Source organism: Tympanuchus pallidicinctus, unplaced genomic scaffold (assembly GCF_026119805.1).
Source record: "Tympanuchus pallidicinctus isolate F22 unplaced genomic scaffold, pur_lepc_1.0 scaffold17, whole genome shotgun sequence".
Taxonomy (NCBI): Eukaryota; Metazoa; Chordata; class Aves; order Galliformes; family Phasianidae; genus Tympanuchus; species Tympanuchus pallidicinctus.
Window position 1 is genome coordinate 18,096,007 of NW_026294690.1, and position 6,744 is coordinate 18,102,750.

Consider the following 6,744-nt stretch of genomic DNA (forward strand, 5'->3'; position numbering starts at 1 on the left):
CCAATTATCTATCATTAGTCCCTTTTGCCCTGTGACGTACTTAGAAAATCAGCAGAGTGGAGGAAAATAAAAGCATACAAATTTAATTATAAAATCAAGTCACCCTTGCTGCTTCAGGGTCAGAAGCCATAAATATTCCTTTTATGCAGAAACAGTGATCCTAGCCCCATGCAGTAACAGATCTATGAAAGCACAAAGTAATTATAACTTATTTTCTCCTTTCAAATTTCCAAAGCAATTTACTGAAATGGCAGCAAAATCTAGGTATCCAAATTCGACTGTCTTCTGGAACTCCAAGCAGTCTGCTAAGACAACTTGTCCTTATTAAAGCCGTGGGATCCTGGCTGTGTCAAAACCAGCTCAATTCCATCAGCTAGCACAGTTTTCTCATGTATCATGCCTACTTGTTCTCATTGCCTGTTTTCCTAGAATTCTTTTCTGCCTTGTTTCTGTACTTCCATCAGTAAGATTTATATTCTTGTGTTCTCTCAGGAGACTAAACGAAGCAATGGCAATGACAGTTTGATTCTGAACAGCATCCAACTTCCAGCTTCTAATCCAGAGGACTTCTGAGAACTTTCATTGGTGTCATTTACCCATCATCTTTATGCTCCGAAGTCATTACTTCACAGGCAGCTAATCTCTTCTGCACAGGGTTTAATTATTCTCTCTGCTCTCACTGATTACACTGTGCTCCAGAATTAAGACACTGGTTTCACTGTTATTTAAAATATTACAGAAATAGGATCTTTCAGCACTTAGCTGAAAAGCTGAGGTGTTGCCTAGCATTCCTCTGTGTTGCTAATGTTTTTCATCTCCTACTGCTGCAGTGCTAGCATAGACAACTCGTACTGGAAGCTTTTGTGATCATCTATCTCTTCATGGAGACAGGTCACGTGCAAATTAGCCTGTTTGATCCCTGCAGTCCTGGTGGCTGCCTGAAATATCTTCTGTTCCTCTTCTTCCCTGGCTTCTGCTTGAGCAGCTGAAACAACAGCAGAGGAAGAAGTATGCAAACCAACTCAGCAGCCTGGAGTGCTTTCTGACTGAAATAGTCCAAGCAAGTCAACAATTAATTGTAAATTAGGCAGCATTAAAAGAAAAAATTAAAAATCACATGCACAAACAACAAAACACTTCTTGCAAGGTGTTTTCTTGTGACAGAAATCACATAGATGGTTGGGCTGAACATCTGTATTACAGCTCTCTTAAAATTAAGGTGGTATCTACTATTTAGTCTTTTTTTTTTTTTTTCAGCACCTCCTCCCTGAATTCTTGAACAGCTTTTGCTCCTTGGACCCTTTTTTGTATTTACACACAACCTAAGCCCAGTCTCTTGTTTGCTGGTGATCTGATAGGACCCTATTCCTCATCTCTCCATTCTCCACAGTACTTTTGAGTGTGAATTCTGTCATTTCCAGGCTGCCCTACCATTTCATCTGTTCTTAAAGCTATAAGATTATAGGAGCCTTACAAACTCACTGTGCTTGCAACAGCATCCCAAAGAAAAATGGAAACTTTTCCTGTATTGGAAATGCCTGTGATTATCTTCCCAATATCCCTTCAAATCTTTGCATGACTTGGTCAGTATTTGTGGCTGAAAGGCCGTCACTGGCACATCCTCCACAGTCACTGAAGAACTGACCCAGCAAAGGTGTTCCGTGAGAAAAAACGTAGCCTCTGACATTCCAGAGAGGCTGCAGAAGGAGCAAGAGATTGACAACATGACTGCTGCAGTAGAAACAAAGAGGGGTGCCTGCAACACTTTAGACACCAAACTGGTCATTTGCAGACTGGGATGGTGCAGAACATCCCCAGGTCACCCCTGCTGTCTTCTGCGCACCTCAGCTTCGCGCTGGCAGGCTCTTTGGGAATTATTTTATGTGCAACTTCTCACATACTGCTGCTGCTCTTCTGTGCACCAAGAACAGAGCTCTGCACGCTGATAGCAACAGGCACAGCTCCTCATGTTGGCTGCAACGACTTTTCCTTCCACTGCTGCCCAAAGCACTGTGCCTACATGCACCCAGCGTTCTGGCCCTTGCCTGCCTTGGCTGCTCAGCTCTGCCAGAGATTAGATTTGATTACATGGGAATTCATTAGGATTACCTAACGATATTAGGCACCATTATTCTGCCAAATTTCTGATGAGTAACGGCTTTGTAGTACCGCAGCCAGGGATGGGAATAGCACAGCTCCACCGCCGACCTCCGCTTCAGTTTCTAAGCGGTGGACCTCAGCCTTGCACATCCGTGCTTAGCAGCACCGGTTCAACTTGTTCACGGTATTTCAGTGCAGGAGCAGCACGGTGGGCAGTGTGTTGGCAGCCCTGAGCCAGGCCTGCTCCTGCAGCTCCACAGCAGGCCAGGCAGCGGGCATCGCACCGCCTGAGGTGACCGAGGCCGGGTGCTGTGCGCTGCCTGAGGTGACCGAGGCCGCAGGTGGGCGGGGGACATTTCCCGCCCTGTACACCGCAGCCGAGCTCTGGACGTGCCCGCCTGTACCCCACGGCAGGCAGAAAACTGCGGTGCGACCACAAACCGCATCTCCAGAGGAATATTTTAAGGACAAATAGTTTATTTACAATAAACAAAAGCGAGCATCGCTTATTTCCCACTGCTGCTCGCTGCTATCAGTAGCGGCGTCGGCCCGTGGCGCCGACGAGGACCCCAGCCTGGCAGAGCGCTCCCTCAGGGAACTCCGCGGCGGGCCCGCGCTCCCGGCCCGGCTGCGGGCGCGGCGCGGTGCACGCTGGGAGCCGTAGTCCTGTCAGGGCGCTGCCCGCCTCCAGCGCGCGGCGCGGGGAGCGGCCGGGACTCCGCTACCCAGAAGGCCCCGCGCGGCTATATAAGGCGCGGCGGCGCGCTCGGGGCGCAGTAACCATGTGGATGCGTGGCTGAGGCGGCGGCAGCTCGGCGCAGCCTTCATCCTAACGGAGCGGGCAGCGCCGCCGGCCAGCATGGGGCTGCACCGCTAGCCCGCCCCGCGCGCCGCAGCCAGGTAGGGATGGGGGGAGGGCGGCGGGTCCGGCGGGAGCCCTCTCGGTGCGGCGACAGTGCTGCGGGTGGGAGAAGCGGCGGTGTGGGCAGCGCGCGGGGCAGCGCGCGTGGCCGCTGTGCGCTTTGGCTGTTAGCAGCGCCGTGCCCGTGCGGGCGCTCGGGCTCCTCACTCCTCCGCTGCCCCGGGGCGCCCGGCCCCGCGGTGCCGTCCCGGCCCGAAGGCCCCGAGCCGCGCTGCCCGGCCGTGTGCGGGCTGTGAGCTGCTGAGCCCGCTCCTTCCCAGCCGAAGTTCCTCCGTGCTCGCGCACCGCGCTGCTCCCCGCGCTGCGATGTGAGCCCGTTTCCTTGCACGGCGCTGCGGGCCCTCGATGCCCCGCGGTTCTGATAATGGTAATGGGCCGCCGGCTGACCGCTGCGGGGGGGGGGGGGGGAGTAGCGGCTGTAACGGAGCGCTTTGGAGCGAGCCGGGACTTCGGATCCAGAGGGGTGTGGGGCGGGTGGAGCGGGGCCGGAGGAGACCGTGGTGATGGAGGAGAACCTCCGCTGAAAGGGAAGGCTGAGAGCTGGGGAGGGCAGCCTGGGGAACAGAAGGCTCCGGGAGTCCTCGCTGCGGCCTTCCGCTACCTGGAGGGAGCCGATAAGCAGGAGAGAGACTTTGTGCGTTGTCTGTTAGCAGTAGGACACGGGGAGTGATTTTAAACTGTGACGGGGAGATTTAGATTGGATACGCGGGGCCAATTCTCGCAGTGAGGTCCCGGCAGTGCTGCCCCATCCCTAGAGGAGCCCTGGGCAGCCAGAACGCGGCGGGGATTGGCGTTGCGGGGGCTTTGAGGGCCCTTCCAATCCAACCCTTCTGTGCTTCTTTGATAACCAGATGTCAAAGCCAGCAACTTGTAACGGTGTGAATGGGCGGTGATTGGTGTGCGTCAACAAAAAGGAGTCATTGTGAGTATAAAAAACACAAACAATTCCGTTGTTTTTTCCAAACAAGTTGTTACAGGAGTGCTGTAGGGTAGAACTGTTTATCTAGCTAATTGCTTTTAATGTTTCTTAGCCATTTTTTTTTGTCAATAATATTTTTTTCTTGTTAAAATACCTTGTTCTGCCCTGAGGCTGAAGACTTTGCCCAGCTGTGTTTCCCCTGCTCCCACCTGCTTGTTTTGCAATGTTCATTAAGCCTTGAAATAGGGAAATGGGTTTTCTGTGAGAGAGGTTCATAAATTAGGAACTAAACCAGCAGAGTAACCCTCGTTTGCCTTTGCAGTTGTGGGGTGGAGCTTAACTGTGGGAAATTGTCTTCTAAGATTTGCTTGCTGTGAGCAGCAGCATTGGAGCGTGGAGAGCATGAGGGTGCACAAGTGGCTGGAGCCTTTGGTAGTGGCTGTTGGAGCTGCAGGTGTGAGGAAGGGCACCCAGCATGAATCCCTGGTTGTAAATGGAGGAGAGGAAGTCAGTAGGGTCTTATGGCACAGCACTGTGGAGATGGATGCTATTGAAGTGAAATTTGTGTTTCAGTACTACGTAAAACAGGACCCAGACATGCAGAGCCCTGTCTTGTCATCTTGTTCTGCCCTTTGGATGGAGCAGTCAGTGAGCTGACAGTGCTGCTCCCCAGTGATGCTGTGCAAGGTCCTTAGTGCATGGTGTGCAGTGCAACTAGTGGCAAAGCCACTTGTAATGAGAACTGTGGTGCTGCTAGGCTGTAGCTGTGAAGGCTGCTGTGGTTGTAGGGCTGTGCCTTGGGGCAGGAGGGATGCAGGACCCCATGGGGGATGGAATGGAAGCAGCTCACAAAGCAGCTTAGGGAGATCGAAGGGGCTTAGAGCTGGGAAGTGGTGTGCTGGGAGAAAGTTATGTAAATGCAGCAGTTCTGTCATAGTGTGGCTGTGATATTAATCTGGGTACATAAATATTTTCCTTATGGAATGTTCCAAATGAGTTTCTGCTTCTTGACGTAGTACTTTCACTTATTCCAAATGAGTTTCTGCTTCTTGACGTAGTACTTTCACTTATTCCAAATGAGTTTCTGCTTCTTGACGTAGTACTTTCACTTATTCCAAATGAGTTTCTGCTTCTTGACGTAGTACTTTCACTTATTCCTATTGCTTCTGTAGCTTTTCATTGTGTAATAGTGCAGAAGATGAGTGGGAAAAACTCTGAGCAGTTCTGTACAGCCCCTGTATTGAGCCTGAGTGCACGCAGGTGCTGCTTTACAGGTGGTGTCAGGCAGGGAACTCCATTGGCAGATCCTATCTGCGTCTGTGGTGACTCAGAGTGGTTCCATCATGCATCTCCTGTTTGGGAAACTGTAGCTCCAACTGGAATGAAGCTGCAGAATTCAGCTGTGTGTTCTGAACCTAGCTGTGGTTTTGGTGAAGCCTAACAAAACTTGCATGAGAACCAACTTATTTTTCCTTCCTAACAGTGCTGTATAGTGAGGAAAAAGTCACTGTAGACCTGTGCAAATTAACCCTGTAGGGAGAAAAATGTGTGAGAAGTGTGTGGAAACAAGCGTTCCTTTGCTGGCACACAGCTTGCAGCGGTGTAACTCCGTCCCTGAGTGCCAGAACACTCCCTGGGGGGTGGAGCAGAGAGCTCAGAGTTTGTGCTTCTAGCATCATTGCTGAACAGATCTGCAAGGGCTGGTAAAAGCCTCTGAGAAGCCAATTTTTGGATTGTTAAAGTGTTTAGGATGTTACAGTGTTTCTGCTGCTGGAGTAACCTGATACTGATACTCCCTATTACCTGAGTTATAGGGGAAGAGGCCTGGATGCTGAATCCGGATACAATGGTGTGTACTTAAAGGATTCATTGCTCTCCTCATCCCTGCCCTGTGCAGGGTGTGTGAAGGCAGAAGGCAGTGATCTCTGTCCATGTACACGCAAGAAATTTGATGACAGTAGGCCAAAAATGTATGCTGCCAGAGGGCTGTGGCTTCTTTTTTAATAATTTCTGGGAATTGCTTAGTAGCAGTTTAGTATGAATGTTCAACAAATATTTGGTTTGCATCCTGGCAAAATCTTTCCTCCTCTTGAAAAATTCAGGCATCTGCCAGGAAGTTCTGAAGAAAGAAGTGTTAATTGTAGTATTGTGGTGTCTGTGCCCTGTCTGCAGCCCATGCAGACACAGGGACAGATGCTGCTTGCTGATGGTGCTGATCTGAAAGGTTAAGTGAAAACTGATGTATCTTCTGATGGACATAAATCCAGTTGGCCACTCCTCCATCTGCAGGGGTTAAGCAGATTCAGTTGCTGATGCTCTTTATGAGCTAAGTTGGTACGGTATTTCAAAACTTTGCTTCAGAAGAATGACTCGTGCTTGAGTTCCAAATGATTGCTGGGAGGCCAACATGTTCACCCAGCCTGAGAGCTTGAGCCTCCCCTGCTCTGCAGCCACAGCGGCTGGGTTTTTGGGTCAGGAGGGTGCAAAGTAGGTCCCCTGGCCACCAGTGGTTGCCCACGTGCTGGTCATGTGCTGGCAGGGGCTCCTCCTCCCCGGCGCCTTGTCCCAGGCACTTGGGCTCTCTCTTCAGACCTGGTTGCCTGCTGAGGTGTCCAGGAGGGAAGGAGCCAGCTCACCCCATAGGGCTGCTGCAGCTGCGAGCCGGGCACGACTCAAGTCTTCAGCTGGAAGCCCTGCTAGGGGAAGAGAAGCGTTGGCACTACTGCCAGCGGGGACCTGAAGCTACCAGGAGCCATCCTGCAAAGCCCAATCCTGGAAGGAGACTCCAGCGACACCATGGAGG